General features: G+C 37.6%; 1 pseudogene; it reads right to left on the bottom strand.

Annotated features, from left to right (window-relative positions):
- Positions 1 to 2275: 2275 nt before the first annotated feature.
- Positions 2276 to 2909, bottom strand: LOC138378612 (large ribosomal subunit protein uL22m pseudogene; annotated as a pseudogene).
- Positions 2910 to 23749: the final 20840 nt, after the last annotated feature.

Genomic DNA, 23749 nt, shown 5'->3' with positions numbered 1-23749 from the left:
AATTTCTAGAAAGTCTGTTTGTTTCCTTTTCAAACCTGTTTGCTCCTTACTCATTTTTCCAGGCAGAGAGGAAACAAGTGAACTTTACTATTTTTCTTCAACTACTTAGGCAAAATTTTCCGTACCATTTGTTGAAAAACCCATTCCCTCCCCAATTGGCTTATGATAACTTCATTTGTCATTTATAACAGAATCTGCCTTAATTAACATTAGATTAACTTATTCTCCACAGCTCTGCAATAAAAACATACTAAATGATGCCCCTAAAACAGAAAATTCTCACAGCTAGTAGGCTCCTCTTGAGTATGCCCACACTTCTGCTTTCACAAGACGGATGGTATGATTACCAAGAATCAGTTCTATTATTCTCAAACCTGTTGATGACACTGCACTTATAATTGTAATAACATAATTTAAACAGTACATGAACTGATAAAATACAAATGTGGAAAGAATGAGAATTATAGTCTCTATGAAACTAAGTTGAATGCTTTGTGAAGACTTGATAAAAGCAAATCCATTTTTAAAAATAGGGTCATTAAATATGACTGAGACAAATGCAGAATTTATAAAGAAATCTAAAAACTCAGTAGTAAAAACTAGACAATCCAATTAGAAAATAAGCAAAAGATATGAAGAGACATTTCACTGAAGAGGATATACGGATGGCACATGAGCATATGAAAAGACATTTACTATCATTAGACATTAGGGAACTTAAAATTCTGAAAGGATTCTACTCTCAGATTGCTTCAGAATCCCCTTTCACTTCTTGCTCCATTTTGAAGAAACTAAAACTGTAACTCATGGATGATGTACTGTGGGTATGGTTTATGTAGGAAAACTGAGGCCAAAGGCCAATCAGTGGAAGTATACATAAATAAAAGGCCTTGATCTTAAATAAAGCTTGGCGAATGATGTGCATTTATATGTTTTAACTTAACAATTAAAATTTTACTGTATTATTGCATTATCTCTATTACTCTCCGCTTTATTTTTTCCATCAGCTACATCAGATAAGAGGGCTTCTACTCTACCAAATCCTCCTTTAGAAATTTTGTTTTAATATGCAAGTTTTTCAATAATTTTGTACATCTATATTCTATCTTCCTATACAATTTTACATTTTGTACAGTTGCTGCCCAAAGCCTTAGAATCTTGTGCTCATAGAACATAGGAATATTAATGGTGTATTAGTCATCTCATCATATCGCTTTGAGCTTTGGGAGGACTAATATGATTTGCAAATAGACAAGAATACTTGAGTAGCGTGTCCATGGGAACAGTGTGGTGATTATGCATATCATCTTCTTTTCCTTTTGTTCCCTTTACACTTTTGGTTGCTGCTCACCACAGACATCCTGGAATTGGCTCTAATATGTGACCCTTTCTGTCAGCATCATTTAGAAAGAGACTCTAATTTTGCATTCTATGGCATATTTTATTTTGTAACTTAAAAATACAGAAAAATACAAAGAATAATATAACTAATATCCATGCAAACTATCCAGGGTTCTCAATTTTTAACATTTTGTCATATTTACTTCAAATCTGTGTTATTAAAAGCGATAAAAGCAACTAAATAATTAAGTTGAAGCACCTTTGTCCCCCCATCTTCAATCCTATTCCCCTCCTCGCACCCAAAAGCAAACACTACTGTGAATTTGGTGTTCATGTTTTAATACTACTTACATACATTTATGTCTCCATAAGCAATAAAGTATTGCACTGTGTGCTTTTTAATTTTAAAGAAACGGTTTCAGGCCGGGCGCGGTGGCTCACGCCTGTAATCCTAGCACTCTGGGAAGCCGAGGTGGGCGGATCGTTTGAGCTCAGGAGTTCGAGACCAGCCTGAGCAAGAGTGAGACCCCACCTCTACTAAAAATAGAAAGAAATTATATGGACAGCTAAAAATATATATAGAAAAAATTAGCCGGGCATGGTGGCACATGCCTGTAGTCCCAGCTACTCGGGAGGCTGAGACAGGAGGATTGCTTGAGCTCAGGAGTCTGAGGCTGCTGTGAGCTAGGCTGACGCCACGGCACTCTAGCCTGGGCAACAGAGTGAGACTCTGTCTCAAAAAAAAAAAAAAAAAAAAAGAAACGGTTTCAGAATATACACACACATATGTAACATGTATTATTGGGCAACTTGCTTTTTCCACTCAAACGCTGATAATACATAGATACAGTTCAGTTTTTTTTGTCTTTAAATTTTGTTTATTTTTAGAAAATAAATGGCAAACCATATATACTGTGGAGTGTGAATACTCCCATCATAGAGTATGAACGATAGTCCGGTTGCGAAGCTCCTGAATATATTCTTTGGCGTGAGTGACTGCTGTCTTTGGTGCCTCACGTGGAGGTGGGGGTCCTTCCACCAACTTCACAAAATAATGGCAATAAACCTTCTCCATGATCCCAAAGTAACCTCTGCCGTGGTAGCAGATGCGTTTCAGGCCCTGGCCTCGCCTTGAGGTAGACGCAGCTATATATAAATTGGATCTGAATTCCACATTGTGCTCTCTTATTGCCATATCTTGTGCTTCTAAGAGAACCTCTTTAATTATTTGGGCCCCTTTTTTGTCACTGAATTCCAGCTGAGCCAAAGCTTGGTCAATGGACCTTCCTCGTATCAATTTTGCCAAATACCGTATCTTGTCTTTGCTATATTTTGTCTTCGTCAGTGGTAGATCTCTGCAGGTCTCTGAGGTTCTCCAGGCAGTTGTGGAGGATAAACAATTTTGTTCTTCTTCTCCCATCTTCGAGAAATGTCAAGAGAAGCCCTTGTATGGATATATGATTGGGGTAAAACACTGTTAGATGAAAGAAACCCCAAGCCAGCTTCCCCCGGCTCCTCAGGTTCTGTATACATAACGCACCCAACCATCCCAGCACTGCCGCTGCCATCTCTCGCCCTTCCCCTACGGAATCCTCCCAGTTCAGTTTTTTAAACTGATGTGTAGTATCTGATTGTAGGAGTATACCACATTTTATTTATCTAGTCACTGATTAAGGCCATTTACACATTATCCGATTTTACACCATTACAATCTTGCAATGAACATTTTAGTACATTCTCCTTGTGTACATGTTGGAGAGTTTGTTTAGGGAAAATAACCGGGAACAAAATTACTGGGTAATATGCTAAATACACCTTTATATTATTAAACAGTGTCAAATTGTTCTCTAAAGTGGTTATCTTAAGATTTACACTGCCGCTAGTAGTGCATAAGGATGATTGTTGTTTTATATATCCTGTATCAGAAGACTTAAAATGCTGCCAGTGCAATGGATGTGAAATGGTGTTACATTATTTTAATTTATATTTCTTGATATTTAATGAGGATGAGTATCTTTTCATTTGGTTTTCCTTTTCTGTAATTGTCTTTTCATTTACTTGGCTTGTTTCTGTGTTAAGTTTTGTTTGTCTTTTTTTATAGAGTTGTGGGACTTCTTTATAAATTCTGGATACTAGTTTGGGTTTTTTGGTCTAATATATGTATTGTAAACATCTTTTCCCAAACTGTCACCTGTCTAATTAATCTGTTATGGTGCTTTTCTTTTAAGGCAGTTTAAATTTTAATAAAGTCAAACTGATTCTTTTCCTTTATGGTTTGGGATTTTTGTAATTTGATTAAGAAAATCTTTCCTGGCCGGGCGCGGTGGCTCACGCCTGTAATCCTAGCTCTCTGGGAGGCCGAGGTGGGCGGATTGTTTGAGCTCAGGAGTTCGAGACCAGCCTGAGCAAGAGCGAGACCCCATCTCTACTAAAAATAGAAAGAAATTATATGGACAGCTAAAAATATATATAGAAAAAAAATTAGCCGGGCATGGTGGTGCATGCCTGTAGTCCCAGCTACTCAGGAGGCTGAGACAGGAGGATTGCTTGAGCCCAGGAGTTTGAGGTTGCTGTGAGCTAAGCTGACGCCACGGCACTCACTCTAGCCTGGGCAACAGAGTGAGACTCTGTCTCAAAAAAAAAAAAAAAGAAAAAAAAAGAAAATCTTTCCTACTCCAAGATCCTATTATATTCTTATATATTTTCTTCTGATAGGTTTAAAATTTGCTTTTCACATTTAGAAGTTTAGTACATCTAGAATTTATTTCCTATGTAAGATAGGAGATAGTGAACTAAGTTTATTTTTTCCATGTAAAAATACATTGTTCCAATACCACTTATTGAATATTCTTTCCTCTCCCCAGTGTTTGAAATGCCACTTCTATAATATCCTAAGTTCTGTGGACCTGTTTCTGGGTCTTCTCCTCTTTCCCAGTAATCCATTTGTCTATTCCTTCACCAGATTCACTCTATAGCTTTAAAATAAATCTTGATATCTGGCAAAACAAGTCACTTTCCCACCTTATTCTCGCTTTTTGTTTTTAAATTTTTTATCAATACATAATATTTGTACCTATTTATGAAGTACATGTGATATTTTGTTACAGGCATAGAATGTGTAATGATCAAGGTAGGGTATTTAGGGTATCCATCACCTCAAGTATTTATCATTTTTACGTGATGGGACCATTTCAAGTCATCTCTTATAGCCATTTTGAAACATATAATACATTGTTGTTTACTATATTCACCCTATTCTGCTGTTGAACATTAGAACTTATTCCTTCTATCTAACTGTATGATGGTACCCATTAACCAACCTCTCCTCATCACCCCCTCCCACCCACACACTCTTCCTAGGCTCTGGCATCTTTCATTCTACTCTCTACCTCCCTAAGGTAAACCTTTCTAGTTCTCACATATGAGTGAGAACATGTGATAGTTGTCTTTCTGTGCCTGGCTGATTTCTCTTAACATAATGATCTCCAGTTCCATTGATGTTGCTGCAAAGGACATGATTTCATTCTTTTTATGGCTGAATAGTATTCCATTGTGTATATATACACCTCACTTTCTTTATCCATTCATCTGCTGATGAATTCTTAGGTGATTCTATATCTTTGCTATTATGCCTAGTGCTGCAATAAACATGGGGGTGCAGGTATGTCTTTGATATACTGATTTCTTTTCCTTTGGGTAGATATCTAGTAGTGGGATTGCTGGATCAGATAGTAATTCTATTTTTAGTTTTCTGAGAAATCTCTATACTGTTTTCCACAGTGGCTGTCCTAGTTTACATTCCCACCAGCAGTGTAAGAGTTCCTTTTTCTCCCCATCCTCACCAGCATCTGTTATTTTTTGTCTTTTCAATCATAGCCATTCTCACTGGGGCAAGATGACATCTCATTGTGAGTTTGATTTGCATTTCCCTGATAATTAATGATGTTGAGCATTTTTTTATATACCTGTTGAATTCTCTTGTATGTCACTGAGCTTCTTTAATATCATATATTAAAATTCTTTTTTCCAGTGTTTCATAAATTTCTTTTTCATTAGAACCTATTGCTGGAGAATTATTGGTTCCTCTGGCCAAGTGTGTCTATTTTTAGGCTCCAGGATGGTATACACTGGTACTGATGTTAGCAGGTCCAGGCAGGCCAATTCTTGATCCTCCAGGTGGCTTGCTTGGGTGCAGGCAGTGGCAGTAGTGGGCTGTGAGGGTGGGTGGTTCCTCGGGCCCCTGGGCAGTGAGTTTGGCATGGGCTATGGAAGTAGCAGTGGCAGGACAAACCTCTGGCTCCCAAGGGGCCCATGGTGTTGTTGGTGACTGCAATGGTCTGGGAAGGCCAGTCACCAGTTACACAGGTGACAAGTGCAAGTAGTTACTGGCTGTGGTGGTTGTGACAGGTTTGGTGGGGCCGTCCTCAGGCCCCTGAAAGGAGTGACCATGTGCCAATGGTGGTGTAGGGGGCAGAGTGATCCCCAGGTGCCTGGATGGCATGCTCAGGCACTGAGGGGTTTGTGGAGCTGGGCTGGGTGGGTCTGTTCTCAGGCTGCCAGTTGGTGTGTGTGGGTGCTGGCTGTGGTAGGCAGGGGATAGGTGATTCCCAGGCCCCAGTGGAATGCTTGGGTGGATATGGCAGTGGTGGCACTATGGCTCTGCTGCTGGGGAGGGTGGGATTGCTTTCAGTGGTGGCAGTTGTAAAGAGGTGGCTGGGACGCACACACTTGAGCCCCAGGTAGCGTCTGTAAGCAGGGTAGTCTGTCCTCAGGGCACTTATAAATGCACAGCAGCCCTGCTACTGGGGGCAGTGGGGTTGCTGTCAATGGCTTGTGCTTGATCCTTGGCCACAACAGCCAGCAGTGGCACCAGCTGTGGGAGGGGGTTGTCAATGGGCTCTAGGGATACAGAGATGCAGGGGCTGTTGGGCCCCAGGGCAGGATGCAGTCTGGTGGGAGCTGCGCTGTCAATATGGTGCCTTGCTGTAGCTGCTTAAGACTCAGCTTGTGTGTGGGACCCAGTGTGAGCTCCCTCTCTGGAGCAATGCCATCATGCAGTCTCCAGGAACCTCTGTATGTTAGTTTCAGAGTATATGTGGGTCAAGGTGCTCTCCTGTGGCTAGAATTGCAGTAGTCTGCACTGGGCGTCACTCACTTACCCTTTTTCCACAATGGGGAGCCTTTTCAGGCTGGCATCTGATCCCATCCAAACAGGCTGCCTCGCTTCCCTCTTCTTCCTTGCCTTAGATGTTTCCTGTCACTTCTCTGCTGAATTCCAGCATTCTCTTTTAGGTGATCTATTTGAAGTATGATTATCTATTCTCTATTTTGGTTCTTTTTTCTGGAGGAGGCAAGTACCAGATGCCTGTAGTCAGCCGTCTTGAAGCCCCTCTTGAGTTATGTTTTTTATTAATCCCCTCTCTTGTTCAGAATTGCATGAACTATTTTCAAACAAATCTCTTTCATATGAGTTTTAGAACAAGTTTGACAAATTCCATGAAAAATCCTGTTGGGACCTGGAATTTATTTGAATTTAGAGATTAATTCGAATAGTTAATAGCTTTATGATATTGAGTCTTACCATCCAATAACTTGTTATAGCTCTCCATTTATTCAGATAGATATTTTTGATGTCCTTTAATGATGTTTCATATTTTTCTCAAAAGTCTTTTGAATATTTTTTGTTATGTTTATTCTTAAATCAGTAGACAGAATTCTGAGATGTTTCCAAGATTTCCGCCCCCTTGAGTGCATGCCCTGTATAATCCCTTCCTTTGAGTGTGGGTGTGAATACTTCCCTGATTAGGTTGTATTATACAGCAAAGGTGATGGATAGTCACTCCTGTGATTATGTTACATTATATGAGACTGTGTCATAGCTGACTGATGTTAGATTCTCCTGTTGGCTTTGAAGAAGTAAGTTGCTATGTTGTGAGAAGACCATGTAGCTAGGCCCTGAGGATGGCCTTTAAGAGCTGAGAGTGAACCCCTGGCTGATAGCCAGCAAGAAAACAGGGACCTCGGTATTACAGCAGCAAGGAACTTAGTTTGACCAACAACGATGCAAGCTTGGAAAAGGGCTCTGAGTCTGAAATAAGATCACAAGCCCTGCCAACACCTTGATTGTAGCCTGTGAGACCCTCAGCAGAGGACCCAGCTAGGCTGTGTCCAGATTTCTGACCCACAGAAACTGTGAAATAATGTGTGATGTTTTAAGTCCCTAAATTTATGATAATTTATTAGGCAGCATAGAAAACTAATACACTAAGTATTCCTTTCTCCACCTTATTACTGTGCGAGGTGAACATGATAACCGCTACACTATGGAAACATCTTCCCCTTATTACTGTGAATGGTTTTGTTTTCTTGTTACTATGAATGGTTCCTTTTCTTCCTTTCATTTTTAATTGCTTATTACTGGTTATAGGAGTGCTATTTTTATATGTTGATCTTTATCCAGCAACCATGGTGAACTCTCTTATTAGAGTTAAGAATTTGTCTGTAGATTCTCTTGGCTTGTCTATGTGAACAATCATATTGAATAATAAGGACAATTTCATCCTTTATTTTCTGATTCTATACTCCTAGTTTCTTTTCTTTCTTTCTTTCTTTTTTTTTTTTTTTTTTTTTGGTATTTTTTGCATAGGTCAGGCCCTTTAGTATAATATTGAGACAGAAGAAATAAGCATCCTTGTCTTGTTCTTGACTTTAATGGAATGGCTCCATTAATTTTCCACTAAATATGATGTTATTTATACAGGTTTTTGGACATATCCTTTATCATGTTAGGGACTTCATTTTTTTTCTCTTTTTTATTTCTGCATATTATGGGGGTACAAATGTTTAGGTTATGTATATTGCCCTTGCCCCCCCACCCCGAGCTTCAAGGGTGTCCGTCCCCCAGACAGTGCGCACCGCAACCATTAATTGTGTATATACCCATCCCCTCCTCCCCCTCCCATCTGCCTGACACCCGATGAATGTTACATCTGCGCTCAAATGTTTATAACAGCACAATTCACAGTTGCAAAGATGTGGAAACAACCCAAGGGACTTCATTTTTTGTTTTATTTTGTTTTATGCTTGTTTGTTTTATCCAGTGTGATAATTTCTATCCCTTAACTGGAACATTTAAGTCTATTTATTTTTGTTTTCTTTTTCTTTTTTTTTCTTTTTCTTTTTTCTATTTTTTTTTTTTTTTTTGGAGACAGAGTCTCGCTCTTTTGCCCTGGCTAGAATGCTGTGGCATCAGCCTAGCTCACAGCAACCTCAAATTCCTGGGCTTAAGCAATCCTACTGCCTCAGCCTCCCGAGTAGCTGGGACTACAGGCATGCGCCACTATGCCTGGCTAATTTTTTCTATATATATTTTTAGTTGTCCAGATAATTTCTTTCTATTTTTTAGTAGAGACGGGGTCTCACTCTTGCTCAGGCTGGTCTCGAACTCCTGACCTTGAGTGATCCTCCCGCCTCGGCCTCCCAGAGTGCTATATTTACTTTTGAAGTGGCTACTGATATATCAGGGTTTAAATCTTCTATCTTATTTTGTACATTCTCTTCATATACCATTCTCTTTCTTTTTCTCTTCATTTCTTGGCTTTTAATCTATTTAGATTGAATATTTTCATCACTCCATTTTTTTTCTTTCTACTAGTTTGAAAGTTAATCCTGTTTCCATTCTTTTACTGGTTACCCTGTATTTGATCAAAGTTCATCAGGTCTTTATCCTCATCCGAGATATCTTCCTTTATTCTCTCCCAGCCTACATATAATTATCTCGTTCTTTAATTTTTTAATCCTGCTAGACATTATTATTACGGTTTAGTATGGGCAATGTTTACTTACATTTGTCTATATATTTACCACTTTCTTTGATTTTTATTCCTTCTTGCAACTCAGACCTCCCATTTGGGATCATTTCTTTTCTTTCAGAAGTACATCCTGTTGCATCTTTTTTATTGAGGGTCTCATGGTAGTCAACTCTCTCAGTTTGTTGTTTCTGTGACGATGTCTTCTTTGCCGTTGCTCTTCAATAAGAGAAGAGCTGGATATATAATGATAGGTTAACAGGCCAACACGGCCTCCTCTACAACCCTGTGGTTTAAGGAAGAAGTTTAGTTTTGGTTTGCCCTTATCCTGATGGTGAAGATCATTGAAGTCCCCAGTTAATGTAGGGAGGGTCTCCTCTAGGCTTTCCCCGCAGTCATTCCCCTCACCATTGAACTGAAGCCCAGGCATGATTGTGAGCAAGCACCCTCAGAGGCAAAAGCCTCTCTGATGTTCTGATATTCTCCCTACCTCCTTGGATTCAGGCTTTGCATCACCCTCCACTCTCCCCACAAAAAATAGCCTGGCAGTTTCTCAACTGTTTATCTTTTCAGCTCCCAATGTTTTAAGATTTTTATATGCATACATACACACACAACATATATATTTATATTAATATATACATATACATACAAATACAGATATAGATTGTGTGTGTGTGTGTGTGTGTGTGTGTAGCAGGGCATATACCTTATATCTTTTTCCCTTGTTTTCAGTAGGACAGTAATCCAAATAATCTAGTCTGGCATTTCTGCAACTAGTAAATCCTTGCCATTTCAATATTGCCTCTTCTTTAGCGTCTCCATTTTCTCCTTCTGAGACTCCTAACATTTGTTAGATCCTCTCATTCTGTTCTCCAGGTCTCTTAACCTCTGTTTGATATTTTCCATCTCCTTATCTCTCTATGTTGTTTTTGGAATAAATTCTTCTGACATACCTATCAATTCACTAGTTATCTTTTCAATTGTTTCTAATCTGATTTTTTTATTTCAACAATTATATTTTTCATTGCTCAAAGTTGAACTTGTTTTTTTCAAGTGTATCTGTTCATTGCTTATTGATTTTTATTGTATGCTTATCTTTGCAAATGTATCCTTTATTTTTTTAATCATTTCATACATAGCTATTATGTATGGGATTAATTCCAACATCTATTGTCTTGAAGATTTACATCTGTTTTTTTTGTTTTGTTTCTACTGATTCTTCCTTAGGGAGGGGATTTGGTGTTGGGTAATCTTTGTGAGATCATGCTCCATTTAATCTATATGGGTCCTATGAGCCTAGCTTGAGAAAATTTTCTTCCCAAAAGACTTTGCTTCAAATTCTGCTGGTGAAAGTGGGTATTTCCATCCTAGGGTCACTTTAACCTCACTTTTCAATGTTTTGACTCTGAGCTGGAGTCTCGAACTCAACTTTCCCACTTCCTTACTGTTCCAATATTAATATCTATAAAGGGTTTCTGGAGAACGCAGGCTTCATGAGAACTCAGTCCTTTCTTGGTTCCTTACACTCTGGCTCCACAGTTGTTGGACTTCTTGTTCTGGCCAGGCCCCCTGCCTCTGAGGCTTTTACCCCTAGTGGATAACTCCTGGACACTCCCACTACGTCACATAGTATTACCACCCAGGCTGCTACTTTCCTGACTTCACCCAGTGCCCAGCTCACATTGTTTGGTGGTACTGGTGGTGGGGTGTCCCTGGAAAGCTCCCTTACCTTGTGTGAGAGGCACAATGTATAATATTTGGGGTCTAGTTTTTGAGGAGGGCCCCTCAGAGCTCCTAGTCACCCATTCTACTGGAAGTGTAAGCCTATTCATTTTTTAACTAAATTTTTATATGTTCATTTTGAAATGACTTCAGATTTATGAAAAAGTTGCAAAAATAGTACAGAATATTTCCCAATGTGTTTCACTCAGTTTTCCCAAATGCTAACATCTTACATAACTACAATTCTGGAAAGCAGGAAATTAACATTGGTACAATATTATTAACTAATTTACAGAGCTTATCCAAATTTTGTCAATTGTCCCACTAATGTGAAGTCCAGGATCCCATACTGCATTTAGTTGTCACATCTCCTTAATTTTTGGTCTTTAACAGTGCCTCGGTCTCTTTTTATATTTCATGACCTTGACACTTTTGAAGAGTTCTGGCCAGTTATTTTGTGTAATGTCCATCAATTTGGGTTAGTCTGATGTTTCCTCTAGATTAAATCCAGGTTATGCATGTTTGGCAAGAATTCTACAGAAGTGATGTTATTTCCTTCTCATGACATCATTATTAGGGGTTACATGCTCTCCATATGCCTAATTATCTCGATCACTTGGTCAGGGTAGTGTCTGCTAGGTTTCTCTGGTGAAAAGTTTCCCCCTTTGAAATTAACAAATAGCTTGTGAAAAAATACTTTGAGACTACCTCAATATCTTGTTTCTCATTGTATGCTCACTAATTTTAGCATCCGCTGATGCTAAAATTCATGTTTCAGGTAATCCAATTGCCTGAAACAATTATTCTTGTAGTGTTTGTCAAATGAAGACTTTCTGTTTCCATCATTGTGTATACATTTATTAACTGGAATTCTACTGTAAGGAAGTGCTTTCCCTTCTCCTCTATTTTTCGTTTGTTCAATTACTTATGTTGAGATGAACTTGTGGATATTTGTTTTATTCATTTTTTTGCCCAAATTGTCCCAAATTTTGGCATTGGGATCTTCTTCAAGTTGGTACTTGGGTCCTTTAGACATGTCATCATCATTTTTTGAGCACTGCCTTTCTTTTCCATACCTCAAGGTGTTGCAGGCTCTTCCCTCATTTTGAACCCACCCATTTTATGTTTCTTTTTCTATTGCTTTTTGCCTTGCTGTGGATTGATTTAAAAGTTATCTTTTCATATTACATTTTCCTTCTAATTTTGGAGAGAGTCCTAAAATACATGAGGCAAATAATGACAGAATTGAAGAAAGAGAAAGAGACAATTGAACAACAATAATTGGAGGCTTTCACATCCCACTTTCAATAATGAAAGAGCTAGGCAAAAGATCAACAATGAAATAAAACACTTGGACAACTCTATAAATTAACTAATCCTGACAGACATCCATGGAATACTCCCCAGAACAACAGTAAAATGCACATTCTTTTCAGATGCACATGGAACATTCTCAAGGATAGACCATATGTTAGGCCAAAGAACAAGCCACAATAAATTAGAAAGGATTTAAATCCTACAATGTATGTTCTCTGGCCACAAGGCATGCAATTAGAAAGCAACAACAGATGGAAATTTAGAAAAATTCACAAATATGTGGAAATTAAACAATACACTCCTAAATAACAGAGAAATAATTACAAGGGAAATTAGAAAATACTTTGAGATTAATTAAAATGCAAACACAGCATACAAAAATATGTTGGATGCAGCTGAAGTAGTGGTAAGAAGAAAATTTATAGCTATAAACACCTATATCAAAGAAGAAGAAGGATCTCAAAGTAGTAATCTAATCTTTCACCTTAAGAAACTAAGAAGAGCAAACTAAACCCAAAGCAATCAGAAGGAAGGATAAAATAAAGACTAGAGTGCAAATAAGTGAAATAGAGAATAGTAAATATTACAATAGAGTATATCAACAAAACCAAAAATTGTTTATTTGAAAAGATCAACAATATTGAAAAACATTTAGCTAGACTGACAAAAGAAAAAGAAGACTCAAATTACTAAAATCAGAAATGGAAGAGGGGGCATAACTACCAATCTTAAAGAAATAAATAGGATTATAAATTAATACTATGGGCAATATATGCCAACAAAGCAAATAACCTATATAAAATGGGCAAATTCATAGAAAGACACAAACTACTGAAACTGACTCAAGAGGAGAGAAAAATTTGAATAAACCTGTAGCAAGTAAAGAGATTGTCTTAGTGATCAAAAAAACCTCCCACATTATATTATCCTGGATAGAGATTGAGCCCATCCTTCAAAGTGAGGTATCACAAGGATGGAAGGCCGGGCGCGGTGGCTCACGCCTGTAATCCTAGCACTCTGGGAGGCCGAGGTGGGCGGATCGTTTGAGCTCAGGAGTTCGAGACCAGCCTGAGCAAGAGCGAGACCCCATCTCTACTAAAAATAGAAAGAAATTATATGGACAACTAAAATATATATATACAAAAAATTAGCCGGGCATGGTGGCACATGCCTGTAGTCCCAGCTACTCGGGAGGCTGAGGCAGGAGGATCGCTTAAGCCCAGGAGTTTGAGGTTGCTGTGAGCTGGGCTGACGCCACGGCACTCACTCTAGCCTGGGCAACAGAGTGAGACTCTGTCTCAAAAAAAAAAAAAAAAAAAAGGATGGAAAAACATGCACCACATGTACTCGCCATCAAACTAGTACTAATTGATCAACACTAAGGTGCTCACATGTTAGTAATACTCACTGAGTGCCGGTCAGGTAGCGAGGATGGGGACGTGGCGGGGGGGTTTGCAGGTGGGGTGGGTAAACCCACAGCTAATGGAGACAGGCTCACTGTATGTGGGAAGCACACACTTGTGGCCTTGGCTTGAGGGAGGCAAATGCATTTCATGTAACCAAAATATTTGTACCCTCATAATATCCTGAATTAAAATAATAATAATAAAAAAAATCAAACTTCCCACAAAGACAAGTTCAGGACCAGGTTGCTTCACTGGTGAATGCTATGAAATGTTTTAAAATGAATGAAGACAAGTCCTTTGTGAATTCCTTCAAAATATAAATGAGAAGGGAACTCCACAAATCAGTCTATGAGGCCAGACATTTCAAGAAAAGAAAACTACACAATAGCCCATAGAGTTTAGATGTAAAAATCTTTAACAAAATACTGGTAAATCAAATTTGGCAGTACATAAAGAGTATTGTAGACCATGACCAAACGGAATTTATCAGAGGAATGCATAGTTTAACATCCAGAAATCAATAGAATAAAGGAGAAAAACCACACAATCATCTCAATAGACACACAAAAGAATTTGACAAAATCCAGCACTCATTCATCATAAAATACTCAATAAACTATACATAGAAGGAAACTTCCTCAACCTGATGGAGGCCATCTACAAAAAAACACAGTTAACTTATACTTAATGGTTAAAGACTAAATGCTTTCCTCTTAAGATAAGGAAGAAGACGAAGATGTCCTCTTTTGACACTTCTATTCAACATTGTGCTGGTGGGTCTACCCAGGGCAATTAGGCAGACAAAAGGAATAAAAAGCACTCAATTGAAAATTGGATAAGTAAAAACTCTATTCACAGATGACATGATCTGATAAATAGAAAATCCTAAAGAATACACAAAAGTTATTATAGCTAATAAATTAGTTGAGCACGGTTGCAGATACAAAATCAATACATAAGAATCAATTGTATTTCTACATACTAACAATGAATAATCCAAAACTGAAATTAAGAAAAATTTCCATTTACAACAGCATTAAAAAGAGTAAAATTGTTATGAAAAAATTTAACAAAAGAAATGCAAGGCTTGTACAAAACATTGTTGAAGAATATTATCAAGAAGACCTAAATAAATGGAGACACCTCATGTTCATAGATTGGAAGACTTAATGTTGTTAAAATGGCAATACACACTAAATTCATCTACAGATTTAGCAGAATCCCTTTGAAAATCCCAACTGCCTTTTACAAAAATTGACAAGATGATTCGAAAACTAATATGACTCAAAAATGATAACCCATAGAAAATGGATAAATTTCTAGCATAATACAACCTACTAAGGTTGAATCAGGAAGAAATATCCTGAACAGCCCAATAACAAAGAGGCTGAAGTAGTAACTAAAAGCTTTTCAACAAAGAAAAATCTAGGACCAGATGGCTTTACAGCAGAATTCTACCAAACTTTCTAAAAAGAATTAACACCAGTATTTCTTAAACTCTTCAAAAAAATAGAGCTAGAGGGAATGCATCCTAACACATTTCATAAGGCTAGCATCACCTTGATACCTAAGCCAGATAAAGACACCACAAGAAGCAAAAACTACAGCCCAATTGCTCTAATGAACATTGGTACAAAAATCTTCTATAAAATATTAGTAAGTCAAATTCAACATGTCAAAAAGATTATACATTATAATCAAGTGGGATTTATCCCTGGCATGCAAGGCTGGTGTAACATATGCAAATCAATCACTGTAATACATCACAATAATACACGGAAATACAAAAATCACACGATCATATCAATTGACACAGAAAAAGCATTTGACAAAGTTCAACGCCCTTTCTTGATAAAAACTCTTAACAGTTTAGGTATAGGAGGAAAGTTCCTCAACGTAGTAAAGTCCGTTTATGAAAAACCCACAATCATCATAATCAATGGGGAGAAACTGAAAGCTTTTCCTCTAAGATCTGGTACAAGGGAAGGATGCCCACTCTCACCACTTCTATTCAACATAGTACTGAAAGTACTATCAAGAGCAATTAGAAAAGAAAAAGAAATAAAAGTTATCCAAATCATAAAGGGAGAAGTAAAATTATCTCTATTTACAGATGACATTATCCTTTTTTTTTTTTTTTTTTTTTTTTTTGAGACAGAGTCTCACTCTGTTGCCCAGGCTAGAGTGAGTGCCGTGGCATCAGCCTAGCTCACAGCAACCTCAAACTCCTGAGCTCAAGCGATCCTCCTGTCTCAGCCTCCCGAGTAGCTGGGACTACAGGCATGCACCACCATGCCCGGCTAATTTTTTCTATATATATTTTTAGCTGTCCATATAATTTCTTTCCATTTTTAGTAGAGATGGGGTCTCGCTCTTGCTCAGGCTGGTCTCGAACTCCTGAGCTCAAACGATCCGCCCACCTCGGCCTCCCAGAGTGCTAGGATTACAGGCGTGAGCCACCGCGCCCGGCCTTTATCCTATGTGTAGAAAACACCAAAAAATTCACCAAAAATCTGTTTAGATTAGATCTTTCACCAAAGATCTAATAAATGAATTCAGTAAAGTTATAGGATACAAAATCAGTAAACAAAAATCCATGGCATTTCTATACACAAATAATGACCTAGCTGAAATAAAAATCAACAATCCCATTTATGATAGCATAAAAAAATATTTAGCAATAAATTTAACCAAGGAGGCAAAGACCTATACACTAAAAACTATAAAAAATTGATGAAAAAAACTGAAGAGGACTCAAATAAATGGAAAGATATTCCATGCTGATGGACTGGAAGAATTAATATTGTTAAAATGTTCATAAATAACTCTAAAATTCATATGAACCCACAAAAGACCTTGAATCACCAAAGCAATTATGAGGGGAAAAAACAAAGTTGGAGGCATCATACTTCCTGATTTAAAATTATATTACAAAACTATAGTAATCAAAACAGCATGGTACTCACATAAGAACTGACACATAGACCAATGGAACAGAATAGAGAGTCCAGAAATAAATTCATACATATAAGTTCAACTAATTTTTTTTTTTTTGAGACAGAGTCTTGCTTTGTTCCCCGGGCTAGAGTGAGTGCCGTGGCATCAGCCTAGCTCACAGCAACCTCAAGCTCCTGAGCTTAAGCCATCCTACCGCCTCAGCCTCCTGAGTAGCTGGGACTACAGGCGTGCGCCACCATGCCTGGCTAATTTTTTCTATATATATTTTAGTTGGCCAGATAATTTATTTCTATTTTTAGTAGAGATGGGGTCTCGCTCTTGCTCAGGCTGGTCTCGAACTCCTGACCTCGAGCAATCCACCTGCCTCAGCCTCCCAGAGTGCTAGGATTACAGGCGTGAGCCACCGCGCCCAGCCCTAAGTTCAACTAATTTTTGACAAGAGCACCAAGAAGACACAATGGGGAAAGAATAGTCTCTTCAATAAATAGTTCTGGTGGCTGGGTGCAGTGGCTCATGCCTGTAATCCTAGCACTCTGGGAGGCCAAGGTGGGAGCATCACTTGAGGTCAGGAGTTTGAGATCAGCCTGAGCAAGAGCAAGACTCATCTCTACTAAAAATAGGAAAAAAAAAATTAATGGGGTGTGGTTGTGCACGCCCGTAGTCCTAGCCACTACAGTCCCAGCAGGAGGATCACTTGAGCCCAGGAGTTTGAGGTTGCTGTGAGCTAGGGTCATGCCACGGCATTCTAGCCTGGACAACAGAGCTAGACTCTGTCGCACAATAAATAAATAAATAGTGCTGGGAAGACTGGATTTCCACATGCAAAAGAATGAAACTGGGCCCTTATCTTACACCCTATGAATAATCAACTCAAAATGGATGAAAGACTCAAATATAAAACCTGAAACCATAAAACTTCTTAAAGAAAACATAGGGGAAAAGCTCCTTGACATTGGCCTTGGCAATGATTTCTTGGATATTACACCAAAAACTCAGGCTATGAAAGCAAAAATAAATAAATGGGACTATATCGAACCAAAAATTTCTGCACAGCAAAGGAAATGATCAACAAAATGAAAAGGCAACCTACAGATTGGGAAAAATATTTGGAAACCGTATATCAGATAAGGGGTTAATATCCAAGATTTATAGACAACTCATATAACTCAATAGCAAGAAAACATATAATCCAATTAAAAATGGGCAAAGGACTTGAATAGACATTTCTCCAACAATGAGATAAAAATGGCCAACAAGTACATTAACAGATGCTCAACATAACTGATCATCAGAGAAATGAAAATCAAAACCACTGTAAAATACCACCTCACACCTACCTGTTAGGATAGCTATTATCAAAAAGACAAGAAATAAGTTTTGGCAAGGGTGTAGAGAAAAGAGAACCCTTGTACACTGTTGATAGGAATGTAGATTGGTGCAGCCATTATGGAAAACAGTAGGGTGGTTCCTCAAAAAATTAAAAATGTAACTACCATATGATCCATCCATCCCACTTCTGGTTATATAGCCAACGGAAAGGAAATCATCATCTCGTAAAGATATCTGCACTCCCCTGTTCATTGCAGCGTAATTCACAATAGCCAAAATATGGAAATAGCATAGGTGTCCATCAATAGATGAATGAATAAAGAAACTGGTGTGTGTGTGTGTGTGTGTGTGTGTGCGCGTGCGCGCGCATGCACACATGTGCATGTATATGACTATTATTCAGCCTTAAAAAAAAAAAGAAGATTCTACCATTTGCCACAACACGAATGAACCTGGAAGGTACTATGCTAAGTGAAATAAGACAGACAAGGAAAGAAAAATATTGCATGATCTTACTTATGTGTGGTATCTTAAAAAAAAAGATCATATATAGACAGAGTAGTTACCAGCAGGAGGGGGGTGGTGTGGGGAGGAAATGAAGAGATGTAGGTAAAAAAGATACAAAGTAGGAGATATGTAGCATAAACAAGTTGAAATATCTAATGTTCAACATGAAGACTATAGTTATACTAATAATAGCTTATTGTATTCAGGAATTTTGCTAAATGAGTAGATTATAGCTGCTCTTGCCACAGAGGGGAGATGTGGGTAACTGCGTGATATGATGGATATGTTAATTCGTTCCATTATAGTAATCATTTTACTATCTATCTACCTGTATGTGTGTGTGTATATATATATATATATATATATATCTTATAACATCATTTTGTATACTTTAAATATACACAATAAAATCAATAAAATTTACTTTAAAAATAAAATAAAGTTTATATGGAAATGTAAGGACCCCAGAATAGCCAAAACAATTTTGCAAATTAAGAACAAATTAGAACTTACATTTCCCTGTTTTAAACTTACTAGAAAACTACAGTAATCAAGACTATGTGCTATTGGTAAAAAGATAGATATATAGATCAATAGAATAGAATTGATAGTTCAGGAATAAACTCTTACATTTATGGTCAATTGATTTTTGACAAGGGTACCAAGACCATTCAAAGGTGGAAGTAATAGCCTTTTCAACAAATAGTGCTGGAACTACAATGTATTCACATTCAAAAGAATGAAGTTGGACCCCATCCTCTCATTATATTCAAAAATTAACTCAAAATGGATTTTAAGACTTAAATGTAAAAGTTAGAACTATAAAACTCTAAAAGAAAATATAGTAGTGAATCTTTATGGCTTTGAATTAATTAGGCAATGGTTACTTATATATGACACTAAGCACAGGCTACAAAAGAAAAAATATATAAATTGGACTTCATAAAAATAACAAACCTACACTTTTAAAGTGTGCCATGTTGTCCTATATTTTAGTTTATCTTGTTTGTTTTTAACTCCTGAAGACATTAATGTTCACCACACTCATTCTTCATTCCTCTTCCATCTTCAGTCCTTCCATCTGGGATCACTTTCCCTCTACCAAAAAATACATCCTTTAAAGGATGTCTTTTGTCAAGGTCTCTTGGTGACAAACTCATTTTTTGTTTGACTGAAAATGTCTTTATTTCAACCTCCTTTCCCCCCATAACTTATAAATATTTCAGTATCAATCTCTAAAGATGACTCATTTATTTTTAAAAGCATCTGCACTCAAATGTTTATTGCAGCACGATGCACAATCACAAAGATGTGGAATCAACCAAAGTGCCCATCAGTTCCTGAGTGGATTAACAAAATGTTGTATGTGTATACCATGGAGTACTACTCAGCCATAAAAAGGATGAATTAATGCCTTTTGCAGCAATTTGGAAGGAACTGGAGACCATTATTCTAAGTGAAGTATCTCAAGAATGGAAAAACAAACACACATGTACTGTCTGATAAATTGTAACTAAGTTACAGGCACACAAGTGTACAGAGGGAAGTACAAGTCTTAGGAAACAAAGCAGGGGGAAGGAGAGAGGGGAGGAGCAAAAACCCACCTAATGGGTACACTGAGCACTATTTGGGTGATGGGCACATGTGGGGAGTTAGTTATGTTTCCAGTAAAAGTTTGAGTCCCTCAGACAGGGGTCGTCACAAAGGATGAAAAAATAATAGGAAATAGAAATAAAAATAATACACAGAGTCAAAGATACAGTGTATAAAGTAAAGATTTATGAAGATAGACAAAGCAAGGTGCCCCGAAGGTTACATCACTTCCGGCAAAAATGTAACCCAGACTGAAGTTTTACATAGATACTTATAGCGTAGGTATGGGTTTTCGGTTGCCAAGGGTAACGGGATTTCCATAATGATTGGTAGTTTGGTTTAGGGTCAAAGTCTTCTAAAAGGCTACTACAGATCCTTTAACTAACTTTATATAGGTGAACAATGGGTTATAAAATCTTCTTAGGGCAAACTTCTAAGTTTTATGATAAGGCTATTACTTTAGCAAAAACAGAGACATGGCTCTGGTAATTGTGTCTTTAGAACAGAGATTTTAGAAGTCAACATGAGCTGTGCCTTATGCTATTTACTTTAACTGCATGGTTCTGTCTGGGGCTGGCTCAGGCAGCATATCTTATGATCAGCTCTCATCTCCGGTGGCCTGTCTTTGTTGATCAGCTCCAGCATCCCCGTGGCTCTAGGTAAGACCTGTTTTGTCTTTCAAAGCAAGTGAGAGCCACGGGCCTGGATTGTAGGTTGCCTTGGAATGTAGTTGCTACTGACCATTGAGATGCCCTCCTGAGACGAGGCAGGTTTTTTTTTTTTTTTGAGGCAGAGTCCCGCTCTGTCACCCTGGCTAGAGTGCCATGGCATCAGCCTAGCTCACAGCAACCTCAAACTCCTAGGCTCAAGCAATCCTTCTGCCTCAGCCTCCCAAGTAGATGGGACTACAGCCATGCACCACCATGCCTGGCTAATTTTTTCTATATATATTTTTAGTTGTCCAGCTAATTTCTTTCTATTTTTCAGTAGAGATGGGGTCTCGCTCTTGCTCAGGCTGGTTTCGAACTCCTGAGCTCAAAGCATCCAGCCACCTTGGCCTCCCAGAGTGTTACGATTACAAGCATGAGCCACCTCCCCTGGCCCCGCGAGGCAGCTTTTGATATGTGAACTAACACGTTTACATTTTCCTTTAGGGCAAAGCCTTGTAAGACTCCTGACATCATTTCTGTCTCTAAAAATATATGGGGCATTTCTATAAATCAATATTTTTTAGGCTCAACAGGCACATTTATAGCCCTGACTCAAGCCATGTATCAAAAATATTTGCATCCCCTTAATATTTTGAAATAAAAAGTAACCAGTCTCAATTTTGTGCCTAAAAATTAACAGTAAATTTAAAATATTATGAGATAGTTTTATCTTTTAATATCATCAATGCCCATTCAGTATTCCAATGTCCATCTCGTAGATACTGTATTTTGTTTTAAATTGTGTTTGTCTGAATAAGGATATAAACAAGGCCTAAACATTGTAATTAGTTGATATATCTCTCATGCCCCTTTAGATTTATATGTTTCCCCTCCACCTCTTTTTTTTCCCTTTAATTTGTCTTTTAAAGATACCAGGTTTTTTGTACTATAGATTTTCCCACAGATTGGATTTCACTGATTGTCACCTTACTCTTTTTATTTTATTTACTTTTTTATTGTGGAAAAATATATATAGCATAAAATGTGCCATTTTTAATCATTTTTATTGACAGACAATATTTGTACATATTTATGGGGTACAAGTGATATTTTGATATATATACATACAATGTGTAATTATCAAATCAGGGTAATTTGTCTTAACTATTTTAAAGTTGACAATTCCATGGCATTAATTATATTCACAATGGTTGTCCTTTTGTGACTGGCTTATTTTACTTAGCACAGTGTCTTCAATGTTCATCCATGTTGTAGCATGTGTCAAAATTTCATTCCATTTTATGACTGAATAATATTCCATTGTATATGTATTTTGTTTATTCATTCATCTGTTAATGGACATTGGATTGTTTCCACCTTTTGGCTATTGTGAATAACACTGCAATGAACATTGGCATACAAGTATCTATTTGAGTATCTGTTTTCAATTCTTTTGGGTATGTACCTGGGAGTGGAATTGCTGGATCATATGGTAATTCTATGTTTAACTTTTTGAAGAACCACCAAACTTTTTCCACAACAGCTGCACCATTTTGCATTCCCACCAGCAATGTACAAATGTTCTGGTTTCTCTATACTTTCAACACTTTGTTTTACATTTTTTTATTATAGCCACTTCAATGGATGTAAAATGATATCTTATGTAGTTTTTATTGTATCCCCCTATATTAGCTAAACTAATGATGTTTAGCTTCTTTTCATGTGGTTATTGACCATTTGCATATCTTGTTTAGAGAAAATGTTTATTCAGATACTTTGCCCATTTTTTTATTTTGGTAAAATATACATAAACTAAAACTTAACATTTTGACCACTTAAAAGTGTACAATTCAGTGGCAATAAGTACATTTACACTGTTGTACAAACATCACCATATCTGACTCTAGAACTATTTTATCTTCTCAGTTCTGTACCCATGAAAAATAAATTCCTATTTTCCCCTCCCTTCGAGCCCCTGGTAACCATCATTCTACTTTCTGTTTCTATGAATTTGACTAGGTGCCTCCTGTAAGTGGAATTACACAATATTTGTCCTTTTGTGTCTGGTTTATTTCACCAAGCATAATGTTTTCAAGGTTCATCCATGTTGTAAAATGTATCAGAATTTCATGCCTTTTTAAGGTTGAATAATATTCCATTGTATGTATATATCACATTTTGTGTATTTTTTTGTTTTTTGTTTTGGGGTCTTGCCCTGTTGCCCTGGCTGGAGTGCAGTGGCATAATCATAGCTCACTGCAACCTTGAACTCCTGCGCTCAAGTGATCCTCCTGCCTCATCCTCCCAAGTAGCTGAGACTACAGGTGCACACCAACACACCCGGCTAATTTTTAAAATTTTTGGTAGAGACAGGATCTCGCTATATTGCCCAGGGTGGTCTCGATCTCCTGACCTCAAGCAATCCTCCTGTCTTGGCCTCCCAAAGTGCTAGGATTACAGGTGTGAGCCACTGCACCTGGCCATTATTTATCCATTCATCTTTTGATGGACATTGGGGTTGTTTCCACCTTTTGGTTATTGTGAATAATGCTGCTATGAATGTTAGTTACAAATATCTGTTAGAGTCTCTGCTTTCAAATCTTTTGGGTATGAACCTAGAAGGCGAATGTCTTGATCATATAGTAATTCAATGTTTAATTTTTTGAGGAACTGCCATACTATTTTCCACAGTAACTGTACCATTTTACATTCCCACCACAATTCCCAAGGGTTCCTTCCAATTTTTCCACATCCTCACCAACACTTGTTATTTTGGGGGATTCTTTGTGTGCTTATCTGTTTTGGCTTGCATTTCCCTAATGATTAGGGATTCTGAGCACCTTTTCATGTGCTTTTTGGCCATTAGTATATCTTGGGGAAATTTCTAAAGTCATTTGCCCAGTTTTTAATGGGGTTGCTTTTATTGTTGTAGTTGTTGAGTTGTAGGAGTTCTTTATATATTAATATTACAGATATTAATTCCTGTATTAGTTTGCTAGGACTGCCATAACAAAGTACTACGGACTAGATGGCTTAAACAACAGAAATTTATTTGCTCATGATTCTGGAGTCTAGAAATCCAAGATCAAGGGTGATTTCATGCTTAGGTTTCTTT

The sequence above is a fragment of the Eulemur rufifrons genome, chromosome 30, assembly GCF_041146395.1.
Source record: "Eulemur rufifrons isolate Redbay chromosome 30, OSU_ERuf_1, whole genome shotgun sequence".
NCBI classification, from domain to species: Eukaryota; Metazoa; Chordata; class Mammalia; order Primates; family Lemuridae; genus Eulemur; species Eulemur rufifrons.
Note: the sequence above shows the minus strand (reverse complement) of the source record. Positions and strands in the feature narration are given on the sequence as shown.